Source organism: Haliotis asinina, chromosome 10 (genome assembly GCF_037392515.1).
Source record: "Haliotis asinina isolate JCU_RB_2024 chromosome 10, JCU_Hal_asi_v2, whole genome shotgun sequence".
In the NCBI taxonomy this organism is placed as follows: Eukaryota; Metazoa; Mollusca; class Gastropoda; order Lepetellida; family Haliotidae; genus Haliotis; species Haliotis asinina.
This window is the reverse complement of record NC_090289.1, coordinates 40,782,770-40,795,276: the sequence shown is the minus strand read 5'-3', so window position 1 is coordinate 40,795,276 and position 12,507 is coordinate 40,782,770. Positions and strand designations below refer to the sequence as shown.

Here is a 12,507-nt window from a genome sequence, read left to right as displayed (position 1 = left end):
TGTAAATAATCGACCAGACAATCCAGTGATCAACAACATGAGCATCGATCTGCGCAACTGGGAACTGATGAAATGTGTCAACCACGTCAGCGAGACTGACCACCCGTTTCCGTTAGTCGCCTCTTGCGACAAGCATTAGTCGTCTTTTATGGCAAGCATGGGTCGTTGAAGGCCTTCATGGGTTTTTGCCTCTCAATACTGTTCTAATTTCGCTGACATTGATATATTAAGGGTCTGCCTATGCTGTAATCTCCAACCCTGGCCCCGACATTGTAATGTCACATGAGAAATTCTTTGTAATTAGGGTAATCCAAAACCAGATATGACGCAGTAGACAGATAAAGCAATGAAACATTAACTTAAATACGACCTGTCGAGCCAGCTAATTAGCCGGACCATGTGTGACACAGTTTTATTTATTTATTCATTATATCAGCTCATGGCATGCTGGGTTTTTCTTAACAATTAGTACACCTATACACCGGACCTCCTCCAAATAGTCATGAACTTCTAACTAACGTCTTTCTAAACAATAAAGAAATACTGGACTTCATTGACAGATGAAGCAGACCCCGCCACAGTTTGATAGGGATGGTGTGATTTCACCCTCTGTATGCCACATGAAAAAGCGAAGATGGATTGACATGAAGAAGGCCTGAGTACGAAGTTTAAGAGTTTTGCCAGTTTAAGGTAATCCAGTGGTACAAGCGTCGGCTCGTCACACCGCAGATCCTGTTTGTATTCAACATATCGCTACACTATATAAATACCATTTCTAGTATTGCCCACTGCTATATTGCACGCATATTGTTACAAGCGGCATAAGGCCCAACTCACTCTCCTAGCTAAGTACCAGGCTACAAAGTCAATATTTAGTTCCTCAACGTTTGTCACGTGTATTATTACGCAATTAACTTACGTCAACAGAGACAATCAGTTATTATTTCCCCGAGCTAATTTCACAGGCGTAAAACCAATATAGTTATAAAATATATACGAATGGATCTGTGAAAGTCAATGGTGACGCGAGGGCCTGGGTGATTTTCAGTGTTCTCTTAGCGCTAAAATAGCCGTAAGTTAATGTATGGGCACTTAGTCTATCATAGCGTTAAGAGAGCTTCGAAAATCTGGCCCCAGATGTGTCACGTCCTGCTCATCTAGTAGCGGCTGTTTACCAATGTTCGTATAATAAATGTTTGTTTCTTGCTTTACCTTACACTTAGCTCTTGTAAGACATTAAAACGGTCGAGTCTGGACTAGACAATCCAGTGACTGATATTATGAACAACAATAACGCCGGTTTTCTAAGAGACTACGCTAAAGAAACAAGTCAACAAACTTGCCCACCCGGTCCACATAAATGCAGAATGAAGAGTGTCAACGCCAGGTACATGGTACAGAACGGGATACTAACCGGCATTTGATTGCGCTAAACGATTGTCATTATGTTTCAAAATCAACAATAAATATGAATATTATGTGAATATGATTCTAATAACCCTGTTCTCCTTCTCATTCTGTGATAACAAGTGGCATGTTGATACATCCCCAAGGGCCACCCTGCAGTGATAACAAGGAGGTTATCTTAATGATAACACTAGATAGATAACTGGAGATTCTACAGCCCACATATACGTTCGTATACAGTCGTATCAAACGCTCTGTGCTATCCTGTATGTTGATTCACAATTACAAGGCGGTTTTCTCCACATGTCGCTGTGCCATCACATGTTTGTTTTACAAGAAACATGGTCAGTGTTTAACGTATTCTGTATGGTCATGTGAGAAATTACGACAATCAAATATCATTTATGGTATTATTACATCATCTTCTATTACGCAGGGGATATTCTTCATTTTGTTTAACAAACAACAATCATCCGTTTCAGTGGCCATCGAAGGCTGGGGCTATGATATTTTATAGCAGAATATATGGCTGGGGAAGGTGGGTCTAGGGAATAAACCATTATGGATTCCGAGGTAATATAGGTTTTTCCAAGCAACTGCTCATTTTAACTTGTACCGTATGATAGTGTTTCTTCACATGAGCAATGCAATTTTCAGATGACCTGAATTTGTGTTTATGACACGTACCAGCATTTAGGAAGGATCCGCGAATGTTTTCCTGAACACCTGGTGTCCCCAGTATTTGATTCACATGCTTAAGGTTTAGTTAGAATCATACAGAGAACGTCTCTAGAAGTAAATTCATATAATTTTGGCACTGGGGTTTGTATATTTATATTTACATTTAAATACAAAAGGAAAATGTATTAAAGAGGTAAACGGGCCACATGATTTATCTATAGGTGTGCCTATCCGAATAAAATTTTAATGGGACAGGATGCTTGTTTTTCGTTGTTGTTTTTTTCTAATGCGAAATAATGTTTTAACTGCGGTGTCTCTTAGGTCCTATGAGGCCCGGTTGTTACATGTGTTTTATGGCTATATGTAATGTGAAACGACATGACTAAAGAATAAACTATTCTTTTTCTTCTTCTTCTTCTTCTTCTTCATTATTGATTTTTTGCAACCTTTCAGAATATTTACTTATTTTCTTCTCAAGAGGTCACTCTGTATGTCTGTTCCATTTATCCTTCAACTTTATATCATTTCATCACAGCACATATTAGTGACATATATCAGCCAGCGCCATGTATGACATGAGTCATTGAATTGTAAAGTTCCAAGCGAAGACAAATAGCGAGTTGTCGACAAATGTTAGAACAGGCTCATGATGGGAGCTACCCAACAATGAAAGCTCCTTGGCCATGTTCAGACATGTTGGAAGAACACTGAGTATATTGTTGTCAGTCGGGGAGCATTGAACCTAGTGACAGATAAATATTGAGAGTACAGGCGGGTCTGTCGCTTGAGGTATAGCTCATTTTAAATAGTTTGACATCTTCAAACATATGCGTTTTAATCAGTACATATTTTACATAGTGCTTCTCCAATATGACATAATGATCGATTGGTGGGGTAGGTTGAATGTCCAATAATGGGCCTCGTAATCTATGTTGGAGGAAAGATAATAGTTTAAGGTACAGGAGCTGTTTTTCAATATATGTGGAGGCTGTGCATGCTGAAATGTGTATGCTGAGCCAAAGAGGATGAAATTGCTGAAATATATGGAAACAACTAAATGCTGTAGTTAGAAGGCTGAAGTACAGTCACGTCGAAAATACATGACAGCTCTGAATGTTTACGATTAAATCTGAATCTGAAGAAGATGGCCACAATGCTTCTTGTCTAATTTCAAATGCCACAAAAACTGTTATTTTTCACTTACGGTTTTCTCAGCGAACTTTTTACTGAAGTTTTTCGTGCGGGATGACGACGTAGATGACCGATATCAGCTTGAGCTTTATCTGGTCTATTTACAGTGATTTATTCCACCTAATACCTCTGATAACACACGAGTGGGAGGATTTGTCACTAATGTATAGCGCAGATTGGTGTATTAAACTATGAACTCATTCAAGTTATCATATTTTCAATCCCTGACACCATATTCTCGGTTTTTCGTGGAATTGCCATACAATTCGTTCATGGATAATTTAAGACACCGTTTCTGGATATCGGTCAATGGTAAAATTCTTTACAATTAGGAGATAAACATCATGTGTTGGCCAATTTCCGGGTGTTATTGAGTATTTGAAGCACGGGAATGCATTTGGAACCGACGGCGTCAGCCGGAAGTTTCAAATGAAATATTCCCGTGCTTCAAATACTCAATAACACCCGGAAATTGGCCAACACATGATGTTTATCGACATTGTAAACGAAAAAGTAAACCAAAGGGGATTTACTGTCTGCACTCGTTTACATCGAGTATGAGTACAGCAGTAAAGTGTCATCAGCTGGCCGTTTCAGCTGGTTCCCATGGTAGCATCTGGAGTTGCTCATTTGTGACGTCATTCTAACTTTACGTCACAATATGATTTGAATGACGTCACCACTGTTGATGACACAACAAAACAATTGTTTACGTGTAAATACGCGGTGAATAGTCTTGCAGTTTCCGGGAATCTAATACCATTTGTTCATGTTTTTCAACCAATCAGATTACAGAACACAGTGACTTTTGGTTTACAATATCCAATGATGAGCAATATACCACAAACCCCTGTATTCCTGAAAATATGTATCAGGTCTTACCTGTAGTACAACGCTCTCAATGATCATATATGCAGAGTTATTCCAGCTGGTAGCCTTGCTGCTATGCATCAATAGTGTGGCAATGGTCATTGGTTTATCAAACATATGTAGGTGTAATATGCATGATAAACCCTGACGGCAATAGTTATCAAGCTGTTACTAAGCCTACTTTAAGACTGTGTTAATCCTATTGATCCGACGTGAAGCTGGTTATGAATTCTTGGGCGTATGACTGACGGCTGTATAATGTGATGTGTTCTCTGCATGGGTAGGACGGTAAGGTATATCTTATATGTCTTATGTCCTGGCATAATCTTACCCAAGAAAAATGTTATGGTGAAAAGTGAAATAAGGTTCTATTTGAATTAAGTTCAGTGGATTGTATTAAACGTTCTTCGGGTGAAATAGAGACGGATAGGATTGTTTTAAGGAGCTTTTAACAATAGTATAGTGAATAACAACATGTGTCACCGACTTGACTTGGGATTAGCTTTTCCAGTACCGATAAATCAGTAAATGGATTGTAAACTGATTGTAGAATTATATACAACACACCTTACCAACACATACCGCATACCCATCATTGTAGTGTATTTGCAGTTTACAGTCTTGGCACTTTCTACTGACACATGCAAATGAATACACCACAGGGAAAATCATATCTCGATTGTCACATTCTGCAAAAGGGAAAGATCACGGAATGGTACGTAACTGAGATAAATGACGACGTAACACAACAGTCACCGCGTACACAATTGTCCTGTAGAATAACAGCAAATGCTTGTTGTCTGAAAACCAGTTCTGCTATGCGACATGTTGTCAGCTCAGACGATTAAGTCATATACCAAGATATCAAACCTATCGGGAAACTAAAAAGGAAAGTTTAATTTTGCAATTGTGTATGCACATGCAACAACGAACATTGCAATGGCTCCTAGCGAGGCCATTACGTTACAGTAAATTGTATGTCACTGCATGTTATAACCTGTAGCTTGAGTATCACGCGATACTAAAAAAAACCGAAAAGCAAACGAAACCCCCAAAACATAATAAAACAGTGATTAATAGAATAAATACGCTTTTAAGCCAGACTGGTCTAAATAGAAAGTTATTGTAAATATGTTATGTTGGATGCCGATCACCTTGCAGGCGGAATGATGAATCGGTTCTTTACGTTAGATGACTTGTTTGGCGTATGCCAACGTACCCGTCACAGTGCGACGGCACTCACACTATCAGTCACTGGATTATTTACAAACTGGATAGACAAGAAACAGGAAAAGAACGACTGTTTCTGGTCAGAATACGGTCGGGATAGTCAGTTTGAGAGCCATACATCTATTGGGTCGTCTCGTCGTACCTTCGCACGAAGTAGTCGGTATACCTCAACACCTTCCCTGTTGTTTTTAATTCCTCTGTAGTGACGGGACTGCCACCGCTCGCGTACAAATTCTCCTCTAGGTTAAGTTAAGACGCAGGAATATATATGGCCATGGACCTCAAATGCTTAAACTCACCACGACGAGAGAATGTGTACACAAAGGTAACCTACAAATGTTAGACATACATACGTGTAGTTTTTAAATGGCAGACAATAGCATTAATAATTAACGAAATACGTACAACATGATACACCACCCAGCCATGAAAAGGCTACGCATACGCTGAAATTCATCATGTACTCAAACGTTAAACAAACATGCGCAAGGTTAAACAAAATAAAACATATATATATCTTGCATATATGGAACAAAAAATTAAATAAAAAGTAAAACAAGATAAAGGAAGAAAAAAAACCCCCAACAACAACAAAAAAGAAATAGCAACAACAGCTAAAATCCAAACAAAACAAAGGAAAACAACAAAAGCAAAACCGCACAACAAAACCAACACTCCCACCACCCCCTTAAAAAAACAAAAAACAAAAACAAAATAAAAAAAACAAAAACAAAAAAAAACCCCAACAAATCAAAACTAAAAATACCCCAAAAAGCACAAACAAGCAAACAACACCCCCCCGAAAAAACACCCCCCCCCCCCCAAACATTAACACGATAATGCTAAAGTATACTGAATTGCTAAACATGTCATTCACATAGCGAACGAATTAATTATTATTAATGTATTAAGAACCGGACATAACAATGTCATAAATTAATTAACTGTCATAATGATATTACATGGTTATTTTTTTGATTGACACCTAAACTAAATATCTATACTTCCATACCATCGTGTTACGACATTATTTCACCCTAGGTTATATTTCACACAAACCTGGAATATGGTTTTATGAAAGTGTATTTACTATTTCACCTCGCGGTAAGATATGCAACCGCTCTTCCAAATATAACCCCTTGCCTTGGGCTGTTTCAATTTCAGCTGAATCATATCTAATACGTGAGATCGCGTGAGTTATATGACTGGTTCCCTTTGATGTATAGCCCTACCTCTGTATCTTACAGCAATCCGTATATATGGATTAACCAGTTTCCAAACAACGATAGGGAATACTCGTTCTCGCAGCTATCAACGGGAATTACCAGACTCGTAACAATGATAAGGAGTACCCAACCTCGTAACAATCATAGGGAAGTACCACTCTCGTAAGATGCATGGGGAATTACCAGGCTCGTAACAAGCGTAGGAAATTACCAGTCTCGTAACAGTCATAGGGAATTACCAATCTCGTAACAATCAAAAGGAATGATCAGACTAGTTACAATGATATGGAATGCCCAATCTCGTAACAATGATAGGAAATAACGAGTCCCGTAAGAATGATAGGGAATCACTAGCCACGTAACAATGGTAGGAAATAACCAGTCTCGTAACACCGATAGAGAATTACAAGTCTCGTAACTATAAGACTTGTAACAACGATAGGGAATAACCAGTCTCGTAAGCAAAGATAGGAAATACGAAATCTCGTAGCAACGATAGGGAAAGAACGTCTCGTAACACCCACAGGGGAATCACCAGCCTCGTAACAAAGATGGTCAATACCCAATCTCGTAATAAAGATAGGGAATAACCAATCTCGTAACAACGACAGGGGATAACCGATCTCTTAACAGCGACGGGGAATAACAAACCTCGTAATAATGGCAGGGAATAACGATCTTGAATAACTACTCTGGTAACAAAAAGAGAAAACAAAATGTTTCACAACATCTCGCATCAAAGATAGCCAATAACCGGTCTCGCATCAACGACAGACAAAAACAGACAAGGGAGATGAAAGCGGGTGTTTGCCAAAGAGATAAGGGTATCTTGCCCCATTGCCGACATAGCACAGTGTCTGTTTGTTGCCTCACATAGCACAGCAGTCCTGCAGAACATCGGACGGTCCTGCGTAACCATTGATGAACATATAAATTGTCGTCTTTCAAGTATAGTAATCTCTATCATAGCGTAACACACATCTCAAGACGGATGACCTTTCCCGACGTTTCCATAATGATATTCCTCAGAGTGAAATAGTTTGTGTATGGTGCAAAACGTATGACTTGAGAAGAAAGTTGTCCGTAGTAACGAAAGGTTTCTCTAAGCGGGGGATGGTCAGAGATTCCTAGAGCAAAGCAAGCACTCCTTCTTAACCAGTTAGTTAAACAAAATGGTCTGGTTCTTAAATAACACGGGCGACGGGTGGTTATCAATTTGTTTGCCTGAGAAGCCAAATATCATTGTACGAGGTAGTACGGTGTACCTAACTGTGTATTTGTCAATAAAGTTACGAATTGGAACAACCTTGGCGCTTACACTTTAAGTGTGAACCGCGACCATGTTGTATGTAGTGCAAGGGAGATGCTTTGGCCAATCGATGCTGTAGTGATTGAGTGAGTATTGTTTTACGCTTCATACATTGTACATTGGGCAATCGAACTCGTGTCTTCGTCGAGACGAACGAACACTTCACTTCAACCCCGCCGCCCTTATCACGTAATAATGATACCATGTATCGCAAAGGCTTGATTGCACTCTGCTCCACTTGTGGCAGCCGCTACAAACGCATGCGAAGGCAACTCAATGATCCATACAAATATTGATATTATCCTATTTGAAAATATGCTGACGCCTTGAGTATTTTCCCTGACGGACTGAGTGATTTAGGGATAACTTATGTTTCTTATTGCGAGTTTTCATTATAACTTGGGGGTAGGCTGGTGGTTAAGGCATTCGATCGTCACGCCGAAGACACAGGTTCGATTCCCCACGTGGGTACAATTTGTGAAGGTCATTTTTGGTGATATTTCCGGTATATTGCTAAAAGCGGCGTAAAACTAAACTCACTCACTCACTATTACTAGTCCCATATGATAAAGACGTAATCGTAAAATGACCTCTGTTTTATCAGAGATGCATTCTCGCTTTAGTAACGATTCCGTTGTTTATAATTAACTGTGTACATTTTGGAGAAAGACGAAAATGAAGACAGTATAAATTAGTTTCCTACCGGTTTAACTTCAATGATGCTACATTTATGGCAATAACATAATAGCATATTATATTGTTCTATGACGTAAACAAAAATGCCAAACGTACTTACACGTTTCGTGTCTCTGCAAGGTTAGTTTCCAATGAACTTCTCATACACGACTTGAGATATCATCCCGTGGTGTTAAAATAAACTATAGCCCCAATAGACAGGTGTGTATATATGGAGTCCTACTTGTCAGCAGAATCACCGTGACAGCTGTAAATATGAACAGTTTTATTGATTCCATTAAGTCAATGATACGTGATAGAGGCCATGACGAAAGAGAGACCATCGTCCTTGACCCGTCACCTGCAGTGACGTAAATCAAGTCTTAGCGCTGACCGTAACGTATTGTGGGACACTAATACTGCTTATTGGTAATAACATATGCATGTGTTGAATTCCCGCTGACTTAACATTACAGGAGACTGTAAGCATGTATGTAACAGCAAATACAGATTTCTTTATGAGTGAGTTTAGTTTTACGCCGCTTTTAGCAATATGACAGCAATATTATGGCGGGAGAGACCAGAAAAGAACTTCACACATTATACCAATGTGGAAAATCAAACCCGGATCTTAAGCGTGACGAGCGACCGCTTTAACCACTAGGCTACCCCGTCGCCCTGGTTTCTTTATGACATACGTACGGACATGTGCGTAAGGACATGTATAAGTTGTTGTGATAAAATGAAGGCGGATTTCTACTGAGTATGGCGAGGATTTTGTCTTTATTTTGTTAAACTTAAAGAAAAAAATAACCAAATTCTGTCATGATGGTCGCCATTCTCCGATAAATGTTATCTGGTACAATCGTCTCTCGCGGATTATGCGTTTAGTATGCATCATGGCTTGATATACACATACATGTTACAAGTATCTAACCATTGAATATCTATAATCACTGACATTTTCAGGAATCATTGGGATATTTGATTCTCTTGGGAAATACACGTGTAATCACTAGAAATTACAGGGAGTATTGCTATGCTTGATTCCCTTTAAATATATCTAAACACTCATTTCACAAATAGTGAATAGCTTTATACATGTATACACAATACCGTTTTGAAAGTTGTTAAATGTCGTATGTTACAATAATCATCCTTCCGTAAAGTTCTAGTACTTTTTTAGCTGAATCCATTCCATTCAGGAAATCGAATCCACACCCTCAGAGTGTGGCACCTAATCATATATACGTTACAAAGAGGCAACGTATTATGTGTAATATAGTTCATAAATTATTGATAACCGTATGGCCATACTGATAACAAGGATAACTGTTTAAAGTGCGAGATATAAAGCACCATCAGCTTGATAACCTCACTGTGGATGACATGGAAGTATCGTATGTTGTCAACAAATAAAAAATCAACAAATCATATGAGCGTTGCTACATATTTGCCAATCATTTCTTGTTCCTATGGCAAGGGATATGTCGTTAATATTTACACTCGTATCAGTTGAATTATTTAGTTTTACTTAAGGAGGTATCGTATAAAATCAGTAATGCATTTGTCCTCTTATGAAATACGTTTAAATATATATGAGACATTGTAAATATGTCTTTATACATTCCAAAATATTGGGAAATAGATACATGTAAAAAAATTGTGATTACGTATTAAAACAGGCACCCTGAAAAGATAAATCGTAATTTCTCAGAGTTAATCAAGGTGTTCGTATGAAACAAATTTATTATACGTATATCATGATTTTTCATTACGGTTTTACATATTTTCTGTAACGTACGTACAAATTCATTATTAGCCTATGCTAGTTTCACCGAAACAAACGCACTATTGAGTCTTTCGTGGGCGAGGCAATAAAGTCCCATCTACATCATCAACATCGTGGGCTAAGGGCATCGATTCCTGTATTTGGACAGATGTCTGTACGACGCCTGTTTGGACTCCCGAATCGAACATTTTGATTGATTATAAAAAAAACACAACTCAACGCAGACGTCGGATTTGTGCTGATTTCATTACTACAATATATTTATGAATTATTATATAACATAGGTATGAAATAAAGCACATTGACAAGGAAAGTCCACTCACCTACGTAACAAAGTTATTAATTTGCAATACATGTACATTGAAAAATGTAAAGATATTTTCTAACACATTTCTAATTTGTCAATGCTAGTTATTGAAAAAAAATATCAATTTTGAAAACAAAATTTAAATTAGGATGCATGCAAGCATTTTTTACAATCATAGATTCGACATAAGAACCATGGGAACAGAAGATAAGCCAATTACAGCAGCAGAATCCCTGCCATTCAGGACCTGCAAACTACTTACCTGTGATTCTCGAACGATCAACAGGTAGCACAAAAGCCCATGCTGTTACACCAAATGTTATGTCAGTCTTGGATCCGCAACAAGAACTTGAACTGCAAGCAGTAGCATTTCTAAGTGGTGGGAATCAGCAGTTGCGTGGCACCTGAAGCAAATTAAGACAGGATGTAGATAGGGGAATATCATCCAGATTGTGGCGTGTTGCAGTAGGTCAGTGCCGCGGGGAGATGGTAGTGTTGTCTATAGAAAGTACACGATGCATGTGGGTATGCTTGGATACCTTTACCATTAACTGCTGCTGATATAATGCAAATATACATTTATTGCTACTGGGGCTGAAACAGGAACAAAGATGAACATCCCTAGAGTAATTGTATTGAATTTACGTCATTTATTTTCATGGATGCTAAAACGGTCAGAGCGATTTGACACAGGTGGGATACATTAGCTGGTGCGATGGGGTAGCCGAGTGACTAAGACGTTCGCCGAAGATCATAGTTCGATTCCCCACATGGGACACATATGTGAAGTCCATTTCCGTTGCCACGTCGTGATAATGTTGGAATATTACTAAATGTGGCTTAAAACTCAACTCACTCACTCGCTATTCATTAGCAAACCCTTGAATACCCGGGTTAGAATTGATCTTTAGGAACACCAAGGTCATGTAAATACTTATAAAACATTTCAAACATTAAGATTAAAGACACGTGACACAACTGACAATGAATCTGACGGTTAGATCACTCAAGTACAGAAACTACACCTACGCGCTGGACTCACTGTAAATAGATATCTTATTCCATGTTCTTTGTGTGTTAACGACCTGTCCTTGAAGAAAGAGATATGACGTCAAACCGCCAGTTTATGTGGGGATGATGGTTCTTTCGATGTATCAGAGGATGTAACATAAGATTACTTACTTGTATACTAAAGACAATCCAAAGAACGTCTCGTCTTGGTCATAAGTTGTGTAACTTCAAATAGTCTCAGACCACATAAAGCGGTATCGCCTGTATCGTAAGATTGTAGTGCTGTTAGCTAACCTTGACCTGGGTCAAAACTTATATTTAGGTCAAGGTTGATTTAAAAAACTAAAAAAATCTCCTTCCAAAATATACTCACACCCTATGAAGAATATGTATAGGAGAAAAAACGCCTCCGAAGTTTTGGTAGAGAATGTAAACCTGAGGGGTAGGGAAATCCCGAGGGGCGTAGCCCCGAGGGATTTCCCGACCCCCGAAGGTTTACATTCTCTACCAAAACTGAGGAGAAGTTTTTTCTCTTGCTTATAAACCGTCATTTTAAATATTGCGTTATAAGGAATTAGGACCTCACTATACCGCGAACATTCGGAATGACAGCAATGTCGCAACTCTAATGCACAAGTTAGAAAACGCACGGGATTTTCACGCAGTGCACGTGTTTTTTGTGAGTGAGTCAGTTATATACCACGTGGTTACTTGAATCCGCTCATTGCTAACCATGGCAAACCAGAGCGAAGACGAAATGTTTTTAACACAGTCGCAGTTTAAGAAAGATGATGACAATGCTGCTGCT

General features: G+C 38.7%; 1 protein-coding gene across 2 annotated transcripts in view; it reads right to left on the bottom strand.

Annotated features, from left to right (window-relative positions):
- Positions 1–11,980, bottom strand: part of LOC137297736 (innexin unc-9-like) — a 48,773-nt gene extending 36,793 nt beyond the window's left edge. Inside the window, exons 1-2 of one of the 2 annotated variants that reach the window (XM_067829677.1) lie at positions 11,871–11,980; positions 10,951–11,092 (exon numbers count right to left, since the gene is read on the bottom strand). The gene's annotated coding sequence lies outside the window, so the exon portion shown is untranslated. Of the gene's footprint in view, positions 1–8,710; positions 8,858–10,950; positions 11,093–11,870 lie in introns of those variants that run through there. The other variant, XM_067829678.1, reaches the window with a different exon arrangement.
- Positions 11,981–12,507: the final 527 nt, after the last annotated feature.